The following is a 13,882-nucleotide window of genomic DNA, read 5'->3' on the forward strand; positions in this document are numbered from 1 at the left end:
TCACTTTGACACACCTGACACACCTGACACACCTGACACACCTGACAGACTTCTGCAGTCATGTCCAAATAGGAAAATGTCGAGTCACTGTCGTACTCAACTCCTGACCTTGTCTAATATGTATCAGTATATATATATATGTAGACCTGCAATATATATAAGACAACATTATAATCCCTACAATATATGTTATAACATTATCGTTCCTTCAATCTTTGTACAGGGTGGTGGGGAAACCTAGTGGTGAAAGCGTTTGCTGGTCATGATGAAGACCCGAAACGATTCCCCACATGGGTACAATGTGTGAAGCCCATTTCTGGTGTTCCTCGCCAAGCGGCGTAAAACTAAACTCACTCACTCAAACTATGTACTGTTACATTATCATTCCAACAATATATGTATCATAACATTATCATTCCAACAATATATGTTTCATAACATTATCATTCCAACAATGTATGTATCATAACATTATCATTCAAACAATATATGTATCATAACATTATCATTCCAACAATGTATGTATCATATATGTATCATAACATTATCATTCCAACAATGTATGTATCATAACATTATCATTCCAACAATATATGTATCAGAGCATTATCATTCCAACAATATATGTATCATAACATAACATTCCAACAATATATGTATCATAACATTATCATTCCAGTCCCCCGCCGTGATACTGCTGGAATATTGCTTAAAGCGGCGTAAAGCCATAATCACTCACTCATTCCAACAATATATGTCCTACATCATTATCAGCCCTTCCTCAGTTTAAACGTTTTAATATCTGACAATGTTATTAGACATTGAGGAGGGACCTGTTTTGATCCACGATGAAATGTAGACGACAACATTTATGCCATGTTTTCAAAAATCACCAAGAACTGTGACCTGGTCTATCAGAAGTATTGATTCGTGATAAGATTCATTTACTTTGGTAATTGACTTTGAAATATTCAGAGCTTTTTATGTCGTTACCATGGAGGTTTATGTGAACAAAGGGTTGCAGTCTTGAATCCTTACAGCCGTATATCATAGCCCCTAGATACTGTATTTGAGAACCATCGTTGATCAATACCACAATACCACAGTGCTGGCGTATGCAATCGATAGGCCTACTGTTACAGCAATCAATGTGAGACATGATTGCCATGCATTAATAATTGAACAACTATAGGATGATAATGGTTTTACGGAGAAAAGTGTTTCATTTCCAGGATTATATGTTATATTCACAGCTATGTTCAATGGCTCTTTGCACTGTTACACCATGTTGTACACACACACACACACACGCACGCACGCACGCACGCACGCACGCACGCACGCACGCACACACACACGCACACACACATGCACGCACGCACGCACACACATGCACACACGCACGCACGCACGCACGCACGCACGCACGCACGCACACACGCACGCACACGCACGCATGCACACACACACGCATGCACACACACATGCACACACATGCACACATACACACACATATACACACATACGTATAGAGTACATACATTTACCGTCTCCGCGGGGTAAATATGGCATATTGCTAAAAGACTGTTCATTGACTCACTCACTCACTTTATAAATCCTCTGTTTGTTACTATGGAAACGGGATGTGGGATGTGGGAAGTGGGGGCTGGTGCTAACTATGGTAGCTATGGTAAATGTCACCAGCGTGGTGGCCGCCTTATATGTGCAGGTTTCCCCTTTCTTACTGAACGACCTGATGTAAGTGGAATACTGTTCATAGCGACGTTAAACCAAACACACTAACTCACTCGCTACCATGGAAACTGTTCTGTCCATGATTTGAAATATAGACACGATTCATTCGGCTTAATGAAAACCATAAATCGTGTTTTGAGGTTTTGCTTGGTGTGGTTGCTTGTCTGTTTTGTTTTTAGTCTTGTATAGTTAATGGAGGGTGCGACTGGGAGGGGAGGAAGGGGGAGAAGATAGTGAGTGGATGCAGTGTATGAGGATGATACAGTGGAAGAGTATTGAGGAGTGAGATAAGGGTGAGATGATGGTCGTGTGTTGGGGTATTGGAGGTGAAACAGAACCCAATAAATGGAGGTGGTGAGAAGGAGAAACAGAAAATGTCACCCCGTCATTTCCCTCTGTTTAGGGTCATGTTTCCGGAGTATATCGACATACACATTGTCATGGTGACATCGGTGATATTCATGACTTTACTGATACCTTGACACAACATTCATAGTAATTAATCTCCGATTGATTTTCCGTCGGGATCAATAAGGCGGTTTCAAAACAACTTGTTCCATGGTCTTTGTTCCATCTCCTACACGATTAATTTTTAATGTCCAAAATGACGTTTTAATATGAACGTCTCACGGTGATCACGTTGGGCAGTTTCTTCATCATAAATTAACTGAATTGGCTCTGCTTCAGGCTACGGAATGTTCTTTCTTGAAACCTTTCTACTAGTCTAGGAGGGTGTTTGTGCGGAGACCTGTTCCTGACAAACTGACCAACAGCGGTACAGTTGCCCGGGCAGCCCCCTTGTAACATTCCCAGTGGTTGAGCCGTGTGCAACCCGTTGACCACCCGCCTCATACCCGCATTCTCAAACAGTGTAAAGGGAATGAACATTTAATCAGTAGTGTATATAAACTGAAAAAACAGAGAGAATAAAGCTTTGGCTCGTAACGCTGAAGACCCGGGTTCGATTCCCCACATGGATACAATATGTGAAGCCCATTTCTGGTGTCCCCTGCAGTGATATTGCTGGAATATTGCTAAAAGCGTTAAAGCCATACTCACTGTTTCCGTAAAACCGATAAAATGAGAAAGGTATGAAAGCGTATTGGTGCCACATTCTAAAACATACCATGCACTTACTGCACTAATATGGAACCATATGGAATGGTAAACGCAGGGTATCATCACAAATATATATTTTCCTGCTATGTAATCAATGCGGTTGTTTAGAACCATGTTTTATGCGTACGATTTCGTCACAATAGCGAGCTGACACGAAATATCAACGCACATGTCGGTGTTGAAAATGGTGTGTGTGTCATTGTTTACATTTCGCCCATGTAACGACGACTTTCGTGTCTCGGACTGCTTAAATAACGTTTCGTACACTAAAGGTAATGATGGGCGTTGTTCTGGTGACGTATACTTCCCCACAGTATCGATGAAAATGCTATGAAAAAATTCTAACCACCCGTTCTCGAATTTTACTGCAGTAAATATATGGCGTATCGCACAGTACTGAAGGTCGCCAATGGCTGCCATTAGGTAGTCATTGCCTGGGTCACTGTCGAGGCGTAGCGCAAGAGACCGATCTACGCAATTGGGCTTACTTCTTTGTAGCTCGGAAATATAGTATGACCAGAAATCATTGAGAATTTTAGGAATATGTTTAATACGATTTCTAGTATAAACAACCTTGACCAGCTATCAAGTGCTTGGTTTTATTCAAGAGAGACAAATCCGTTAATCCTTTTTCATTAGTTTGTGAAGAGTTATCCCCCTTTGTTTACTTGCTAGCAGACGACATTTTCAGTGATACTCAGTATGGATGATTTAGAGAAGAGGAAGTTGATTTTAGGGTATTATAACAAGGACATCAGATCAGCTAAAGTGATTTCAAGTAGAACAGGCATCCCTTTGTCCACTGTTTATCGTGTTTTGAAAAATATTGCAAATTGATATGGCATTGAGCACCAGGGAGGCGCAGGTAGGCCCAGAAAATTGACTGTCGGTGACAGGAGGCGACTTGGTATTCTTGTTTCTAAAAACAAACGAAGGAGTTTAGAAAACTTAAGGCTGGATATGATTGATAGAGGAACCGTGGCTGTCTGTAAGGAGACAATTAAAACTGAGCTGCATGCAATGGGTTGGCAGAAATGTCGAGGAATTCCATCACCGAATCATGAAACCTGAACAAAAGGAGCGAAGGTTGAACTGGTGCTTACAGCATAGAATTTTAACTGGGACAATGTGATTTTCTCAGATGAAAGTTCTGTGTTGCTGTTTCCTAATACACTGAAATTCGGGACCAAACAAACTGAAAAACCTTTGTATCAGCGCCCAAAGTACAGTCCGAAATTTAACGTGTGGGGTGGCATATCTGTGTTAGGGGCAACGCCCCTCTGTGTATTTGAAGGGAATATGAACAGTGAGCGGTACACAGATATTCTCGAGGGACATTTACTTCCATCTGCTCACGTGTTCTATGGAAATGTTTGGATTTTCCAGCAGGACAACGACCCAAAACATCGTTCAAAGCATTCACAGGCCTGGTTGCGGACCAAAAATATGACATTATTAGATTGGACAAGCTATAGCCCTGACCTAAATCCAATAGAAAATGTTTGGGGACCTATGAATGAAAGTGTCAATAAGAAAAATCTGACAAATATTGCTGACATGAAAGAAGAGGTGGTCCGATATTGGGACAGCATGGACCACGACTTTCTAACTTCTTTGATCAGTAGTATGCCCCGCCACATTGAAGCCTGCATTGCTGCTCATGGTGACTTGACAAAATACTAACTGTTCACCTGTCTTTGAATCTGGAGTTATGTTCTGCTAATATTATACCAGTGTAAAATACACTCATTATACTTCGATTATTGCCTATAAATATTTGAGGTTCTCTGATATAATTATTAACTAAACCTAAATGGAATCGAAGTATTCATAACATTTCTATTAGAATATATCTACAAGCACATCTAACAGTAGATGTGTATGTGGCAGATTGAACACTGACAGCTACATAGCAGGCTATAGTGACGTAAGATGGACACATCCATCAAAGCCATCGCGCACGCTGACGGTCTATTGTATGGCGGCCGCAGTTGCATCGCCGTACAGGATATAGTTACGTAACAATACAGCAGCGACGTATCATCGGTCACGATTAACATTCAAGACAATGTACAATTCATTCAGTAAGGTATCACTCAAAGTCAAAACATAGGAGGGCGATTACTATAAAAGCCGAGCATCTTCACTAGTCAGTACACAACACCACTGACAGTAAACTGCTTGACTGTAATCGTTCCTCTTCTTCTTATTAAGGTAAGAAACATTTACGCCTTGTTATTTGATATTGTTGTCTTATATATGTATGGAATAATCTAAACAGTTTATGATTTTATTGCTTGCTCACCTTCTAATATAAACCCACTTAGACACGTGCACTGTTATGCGTAATTATCCCTTGTTTGTATATGGGTTATACGTATTAACTATTTCTGTTATGAATGATCATGCACGATACGTTGTGTGTTTTAAGATATGTATATTCCTTATTTTGTATGTATATGTGTGTATATATCTATCATCATGTAATGAATTACGCATCATAGTTTAGAGGTATTAAACCAAGCATATATGTATTCATTTTCACTTACATGTCGAATGCTCTCTCTCTAGACATGAACGTGTTCTTAGCTCTACCTACAGCTATATCCCCTATCTACCTAGCTTCCCCTTACGTAATACAAATATTGACATTTCATATCGAAGTTGTTTGTATATATTTCATGTATTCATATTATTGTCAATCCATATGCCATGTATTTCTGTTTATCAGTTGTATCCAATTCTGTAACACAACACCACTGACAGTAAACTGCTTGACTGTAATCGTTCCTCTTCTTCTTATTAAGGGTATAATCAAGTTCCCAAACACGGGTCAAAACCTTGATTATAATATTCACATTTAATATGTGAGTAATGAGTGAAAAAAATTAAAATTTACAATCTTTAAATTCTCAATAATTTCTGGTTGTACTGTATAATAACGTCAGCGTCAGAGAACAATGATGCAGAATCCATTGAGTGCAAGAGGCAAACACTGGTGGAAATATGATGATGAAACCAGATGATGAGAGAGGTGTTAGGGAAAGTGAGATATTTACGAAATGGAAACAGCTAAATGATGACAATGTAAATTCTGCAGAGCGGTCAAACCAGTGGCTAGTCATTGGTCAGAGTTGAATCCGGCTGATAACCGGAAGGCATACAAAATATGGCGTCTCTCCCCCAATGGTCTTGTTCCTACAGAACATATTACATCTTGTTTTACCACCCGTTTAATACCGTAATGATTATTTGAATTATGTAGGATATATCTGACTTGAATATATTCTGTTTTCTTTGATGTGATATAGCTTTTATTAACTGGATTGACTACAGGTTCATGTTGCCTTGTTATTACAGTTATTGCTATATCCTGTGTTACAATGTGTTTGGTCATGGAGAAACGAACTTACCCCTTTATCGAGATAGGCAAACACATGAAATTCTAAGCTACCCACCCACAATTTCCTTTAAATGGCAGTGATAACGCATAAACATCTGGATCGGCTATAGAATCAAAGATATGACGGCGTTAAATAACATTGAAATAACGAAATCCTTTTCACTTATTTACCCTCATCGATGCACCCGTGAAGATCCGGGTTAGAATTGATCTTCAGCAACCCATGCTTGTCGTAAGAGGCGACTAACGGAATCGGGTGGTCAGGCTCGCTGACTTGGTTGACACATGTCATCGTATCCCAATTGCGTAGATCGAAGCTCATGTTCTTGATCACTGGATTGTCTGGTCCAGACTCGATTATTTACAGACCGCCGCCATATAGCTGGAATATTGCTGAGTCAGGCGTAAAAGTAAACTCACTCACTCACCCTCATCGATAAGTTTCATGTAGAGCAACAATTACTCTTTCTGTTTCAAAGAGCTGGCATACCACTCTTGTACACAGGTTATTCCAGCAAGGGTACAACATTTAATGCTTCCGTTAAGCTTTGAAAACATATCATGTTAGACATGTGTCCCCGTGTATTTTAAGGTGAACAATTGACTTGCCGCTGCATGTGTTGGGGCATGTTGAACTGATCGTTTTGCAAACACCTGAAACGATGTCTGCATGATATTGATATATAAGTCTGATTAAGTAGTTTTCGTATGAGTGTGGAAAGGGTCCAGTCGCTTTCATTCAACAGTCCCCCAACAAACCCCTGTGCATACAAAATCAACTTATGAATATTTCACTGTGTATTCTACTAAGTCACGGTGACTATGCAATATTTTAAAGATCGATATTTTCACACAAAGACACTGTAAGAATGCCAACCACTAATCGATACTGGCCATCTAAAACTGTAGCAAAGCTATAGATCTCGCACAACGCTTCACGCTACACAACAAGCGGATGAAAGGGCTAAGAAAATACTGCTTGTCATCGTTGATCACGTGACACACCAAACAACTCCTGGTGTATAAATGTGAGCGTGAGGTGAGCGTTCGTCACTGTCGTTGAAGTTACAACCCGATCTTAAAGATGGAATCCCTCCTCGCCATGTGCCTCCTTGTCGGTAAGGTTCAATGCCTCATGTTATTTCTCTTCATCGAATGTTATATGCTTGAAATACTCTGACCCACGATAGAGCTGTATATTATTGCGGATTGTGCATTGTGTCAAATTGTTTGAAATATTCTCGTTATACATTTTCTCTATCCTACTTGTGACGATGTATTGACTAGAATAAGTATAATGTTTCAAGAGTATTTAGTTCCTCTGTGTGTATATAGACAAGACCTATAGCAAGGTGTCAATGAATGTGTTGTAATTAAGCCTGAAGTTGACGAGTTCTGCGCCGTCCGCTGTACTATGTGCATGCGTTATCAATTGCGCATTATACATCGGCTTTCAACTGTGCATTATGCATGCATTATTTGATATGCATTGTGCATGATCAAATGTGCAGTGGTTATCAAGTTCGCATTATTTCTGATCTGTTTCTAAGATCGGATTGTTTAAAACGTAATGATAATGTCAGTTTAGTATCTGAAAAGTTTCTCAACTGTCGTCTTCAGTATGACAAAGCGTTATGTTGTTTGAAACTCTGAGCCCACATGGGAGATGTGGGGGTGATTCCGAGGTTGCTTGTCCTGCAAATAAATATAAAAGAAATTACACTATTTCGATTATTATATTTTAAAATCTGTCTCTTTTTCAGCATTTGCTGTGATCAGCATTGGGTTCAGTCCCGTCGCAGCGGCCTCAGGTAATTGAAATATTCCATCATTGTTTAATTAAACTCATTGCCTAGGGGATATCTCCATTTTGACTGAGCATTCAAAAATATTTTATGGAAATTCATATATGACATCTATATAGTATACAAGGGGAAAGTAGGGAGTGTATGTCGTGGTGGACCTCGTCGCGTTATGCCGTGGAGTGTGGTAAAAGGGAGTGTGTGTCGTGGTGGCCCTCGTGGCGTTATGTCGTGGAGTGTGGTAATAACCTTACGCATCATTCACTCTCCCAAGTCAAGTACTGTCAGTGCACATAACAACGAGCGTGAAACACCTAGTTAACAACTGATACAAATCATAGGTGGCATTACTGGACATTCCGTCATAGTGTTTATGAAAGATGATTTTATACAATATGATCTGTACCGTTGACTCTACACCGGAACATACGTTCCTCTGTTGAAGACGTGTAGGTTTGTTCTGAACACCATCGGAACACTACCCAGCAGTGCGTTTGTGGGTAGGGCTAGTCATGGGAACGGTGGTTTAACCATCGGAACACTACCCAGCAGTGCGTTTGTGGGTAGGGCTAGTCATGGGAACGGTGGTTTAATATTTGGCAAGTCGGGGATCCTTTCCTAGAATTACTCCACAAGGTGTCCACGTCACCAGAAACAATTGCACAGTGGGTTTCTGTCCCACTTCATGTATTTTAATGAATTCGGGGAGTTATATACGTCAGTTTGAATGTTTTTCATTGTCTCAATCCGCGGGGATCGCGAGAATATACTTGAATGAACGCAAGGGTATTGCTTATACACCCGTGGATTATTTATAGCCAGCTTCGGAGTTTCTCATGTGGAAATTTTAACTGGACAATGAATCGAACACAAAAAGGAAGATATTTTATTGATGTCAAGTTGTTTATAACAAGGTATTTACAAAGCTTCGGTGTATGCGGCTGCTCTTCCTCAGGTGAATGAAAGCTATGTTGATGATTGGAGATTTTACCTGCGCTTTCCGATGGCGCGTATTTGGCACAGTATTATTTCAGATCGGAAGAGGGGGGATGATGACCGAAAGAAATGACAGACTGAGGGGGCACATTAGGGTTGCATATTTATGTTTCGTATGAATTTTGAATTTTGCTAGAAGTGATGGAAGCAGCGTAAATGCGGTAAATTCGGGGGTAGTTTGGTTGCTTTTATATTTTCTTTCTCTAGGTTACGTATGTATGTATGTATGTATGTATGTATGTATGTATGTATGTATGTATGTATGTATGTATGTATGTATGTATGTATGTATGTATGTATGTATGTATGTATGTATGTATGTATGTATGTATGTATGTATGTACGTATGTACGTATGTATGTATGTATGTATGTATGTATGTATGTATGTATGTACGTATGTACGTATGTATGTACGTATGTATGTATGTATGTATGTATGTACGTATGTTTGTATGTATGTATGTATGTATGTATGTATGTATGTATGTATGTATGTATGTATGTATGTATGTATGTATGTACGTATGGATGTTTGTATGTATGTATGCATGCATGTATGTTTGTATGTATGTATGTATGTTTGTATGTGTATGTATGTATGTATGTATGTATGTATGTGTATGTATGTATGTATGTATGTATGTATGTATGTATGTATGTATGTTTGTATGTATGTATGTATGTATGGATGGATGTATGGATGTCTCCGTGTGTGTATGTACGTTTGTGTGTCTAAATATTTAAATGCGAGTATACGTATGGTGTGGTATATGTATACTGTGTGGTATATTCAACACCTTGTGTATTTCAGAGCCCGAGAACTCCGCCGCCACCCAAGGCATCTCCGTCCTTCTGGGGTCCTTGGCGATGGTGCTGGGCTATGTCTTGTCCAAGTAGCCAGTGACCACCATGACACGTCTGCCCCAGAATCTGTCACAGACGGGGGCTCACATAATCTCAACAAGACTGTGGAAATACTCATAATCATTTTAGCTAACCTTGCCATATCCTGTTTTATACTGTTACATTGCACCATGAAAAATACCATTTGGACCATAAAGTAATTTGAAGCTTTATCTTGTATCGTTGTCAATCCAAAGTGTGGACTGCAGCTGTTATCAGCATTGTCGCTTCCGCCAGTGAGGCCTGTCCCAGAGATTGAGGTAGCCTAGTGGTTAACGCGTCAGCTTGTCAAGCCGAAGACCCAGGTTCGATATCCCACGTGGGTAGAAGGAGTGAAGCCCATGTCTGGTGTCACCTGGACTTTGCTAGAATATTGCAAAACGTGGTGTAAAACCATACTCACTCCCAGAGTTATGGCCATTGAAACAGGTGTTTAGTCTGTAGTTTGAAGTATGCTTGAAATGTCCCTTGGGTGGCTTGTTCACCTGGCCTGCCATAAGGGACTCTGTGGAGTCACGCACAGCACCTGGTCGGGATTCGAACCCTTATCCAACCCGGCAAAGATCTTTGTTGTGAAAGGCTTTCGGCGTGAACGCAATATAATAGAACCCCGCTTATCCAGACCCAAGATATCCGGAAACATCGCATACCGGACGATATTTACTTCTAATGAAAGACATACCACAGAAATGCTTCTGGGTCCGGAAAGTAAATTTTAGTATTGTGTGTCACATGTTGACGACCACCACAATTGTTTGTTTACCAATTCATCACTCCACATGCAACATCCTGTGATCGTGTAACACACACACACACACACACACACACACACACACACACACACACACACACACACACACACACACACACACACACACACACACACACACACACACACACACACACACACACACACACACACACACACACACACACACACACACACACACACACACACACACACACTTGTATAGCGCCGATATCCAGCTCAGTTCCTCAAAGGCGCTTTGTTTTTCCCTGGTTCACTGGATGTCAATCTCAACGGCACATCGTATTGTCAATCTCAACTCCCTGGGAATCATACAACTCTTGCAGCCACTGGGCGCATCGAGTTATTGTGGCATTCCCATCCCTACGAGGTACCCATTCACAGCTGGGTGGACTGGGACACATAGACACAGTACTTTGTCCAAGTTTTACTGCACGTTACTGTACCCGAAACTAGGTGTTTGCACATATTCATGTGGCCACCATCTGGTCATTTTCCAACGGATTCGTGGGTTCTTTCAAGTGCACAGGGTTGTGTACTGTACACTAGGGGTTGTGACAACACTGAAAGAGTCTGCACACAAACTTGACTCCAAGCTTTTTACACCCGGTCACAGGTGGGCTCGATCCCGGCACCTCAACCTCGCTAGATCTCTAGCCTGGCGCCTAAGCCAGCTCGCCCACCACGCCCACCACGCCCCCATGGTGTCACTGGTGTCTCACACATACTGGCTATATATAAATACTCATAGTGTATCAATTCAATGTATCGGCATAAAAGGTCATATTTCCATAAACAGAGGAGTTTTTATGGTCTCATAAACATATAGGCACAAATTTAGGGCAATAATCTCTGAGTTAACAACAAGTTATGGCGAATAATATGGTGGCTCTTTATTGTTTTCAAGGTTCCTTGCGGGACCAGAAGGAAGAGAGTATTTTAACATTGATATGAGATACAAATACACATCAAATAACATCATCTTGGATAATGTTACAGAATGGACATAATATCTGTTGTTTTCAATAAATACATATTTTTTTTCATTTAATAATTGAATCAATAGGGTCTAGTATAAAACGTATAACGACAACATGTAGCGTAAGTTAGCTAACTAACACTCTGGTGAAAACAACGACTTAAACTGATGGTAGGAATCACATCTGGAAGTTTGCCATTCCTGGTTTAACATATTAAAGGTCACATGCAACCAAAAAATCAAACATAATTAAAACACAATTATCACTTCTTCATGACATATAATATGCATTGCTGATTATGAAAAAACAAATAAACAAAATTATAAGCGTATAATCGCAAATCGAAAGTGCAATATTTTGTACTTGGGTTTACCTCCCTCGAAACGAAGCAGCCGGGATACCGAACCCAGTCAGAGCGGGTGGGTGTGCACTCAAGTGTAACGGCTGGTTCATTAGCAGATGCCACCTTCATGGCTCTTTGTGTATATATAGAGATATTGGGTTTTGTAAATACATGCTCATTTTTTGTGTGTAACATTTTGCAATCAACAGACATCATAACATGTCATGTGTTCAAGTATCAGACCTGCCTGTCTGTGTAATTACATAATGTGACAGAGACCGAACTCGGGCCATAAATCAATGCATTTTGTTTATGGTGTATAGCCTGATTGGTGTTAAGTTCAAATTGCATGTGGTCAGGGATAGCAGCTGTGTATTGAATATTGTCATTAGCAGACAGGCAGGCAGACACACAGGTGTCAATAAAACAAGACATTGAGTTTTGTCTGTGACAACGACATATCTATATCACAGTTAGAAATTGTGTCAACGCTAAATAATGACATTGCTTTTAAGTATCGAACTGAGAAAGTGTCTCGGTAAGAAGAACGTGTGGTGAAATAGACAAATGAAATTATATAAACAGTTAATTTACTGTCATAACATATAAAAGCTCGCGCCTGTGAGACATCAACAAAACATTAGAAAAATAGCTCACACCAAAGCCTTCACCGAGTATTCACCCGACAACCCGCTGCCAAGCTGCGCGAACCTATTTACTTGCGCATGTGCTATGAGCGCAGCCTAGCTGTTGAAACCCGTTTTCCCCAGAAAAGTCTGGGGAAAATTAGTGAAACGTTTGAACTCCGATTTCGCGCGGTTTTTTTCATCGCGTTATTTTTCAACTTTATAAGTTGAATTTGCATTTTTGACGATTTGCTTCGGTATGTCCATACCGAAAGGTATCAGAATCTGCAAAGTTGTGTTTTACGTTGCATGTGACCTTTAACAAAATTATTAAATTGCCAACTTGCTTAACACAATAAAGCTCCAACCATTTCTTAACAGTAACGTGCGTGTTCAAGATGATCGAGATGTAGGCTTTTGTAAGCAAATGCATATGATGTTCAGCCATATTAATCATTTACACCAATATTCTAAGCAATGGGAGTAGGATACAATGTAGAGTGTGAATCTCATGCATTCATCATAATCCCAAGCAATTTTTACAGGGAACACATGTGCACATGAGTGAGTGAGTGAATTTACTTTTACGCCACACACAGCAATATTCCAGCTGAATGGCACCGGTTTGTAAATAGTCGAGTCTGGACCAGACTATCCAGTGATCAACAGCATGAGAATCGATCTACGCAATTGGGAACCGATGACATGTGTCAACCAAGTCAGTGAGCCTGACCACCCGATCCCCTTCGTCTCCTCTTTCGACAGAATGCAGCCACACATACACATACACACGCATGCACGTCTTCATATGGGCGAAATATTCTCAAGCACGACGTTAAACCCAATTTCACCTCACCTCACCTTTCGCCAGACATGTGCCGTACTGAAGATCAATTCTAACCCGGATCTTCACGGGTCATTTGCACATGAAAGCAAATGAACTTTTTCTATTGTATAATGCTCTTTACAAAGTAGAATAGGTTGTGCGTTGGAATCAAATCATTTAAACTGATTTAAACTAATACTTTTTTAAAACCAGGCTTAGAAATGACAGGGTGCATTTGTAAAAGAACTGTCTTTGCTCTGACCGCCAGGTTAATATGCCAAGGTGTGTATTTCATCTGCAACATACATACGTTTACCTTTGAAACACAACAACATTTCTCTCTTGCGGCCATAAACAG

General features: G+C 40.3%; 1 long non-coding RNA gene across 1 annotated transcript; it reads left to right on the plus strand.

Annotated features, from left to right (window-relative positions):
* Positions 1-7,265: 7,265 nt before the first annotated feature.
* LOC124275053 lies at positions 7,266-10,153 on the plus strand. Its single transcript, XR_006898197.1, has 3 exons — positions 7,266-7,395; positions 8,041-8,088; positions 9,889-10,153. It is a non-coding gene; the product is annotated as an uncharacterized LOC124275053 (long non-coding RNA).
* Positions 10,154-13,882: the final 3,729 nt, after the last annotated feature.

The sequence above is a fragment of the Haliotis rubra genome, unplaced genomic scaffold (genome assembly GCF_003918875.1).
Source record: "Haliotis rubra isolate DU_JTF1 unplaced genomic scaffold, ASM391887v1 Scf1044, whole genome shotgun sequence".
In the NCBI taxonomy this organism is placed as follows: domain Eukaryota; kingdom Metazoa; phylum Mollusca; class Gastropoda; order Lepetellida; family Haliotidae; genus Haliotis; species Haliotis rubra.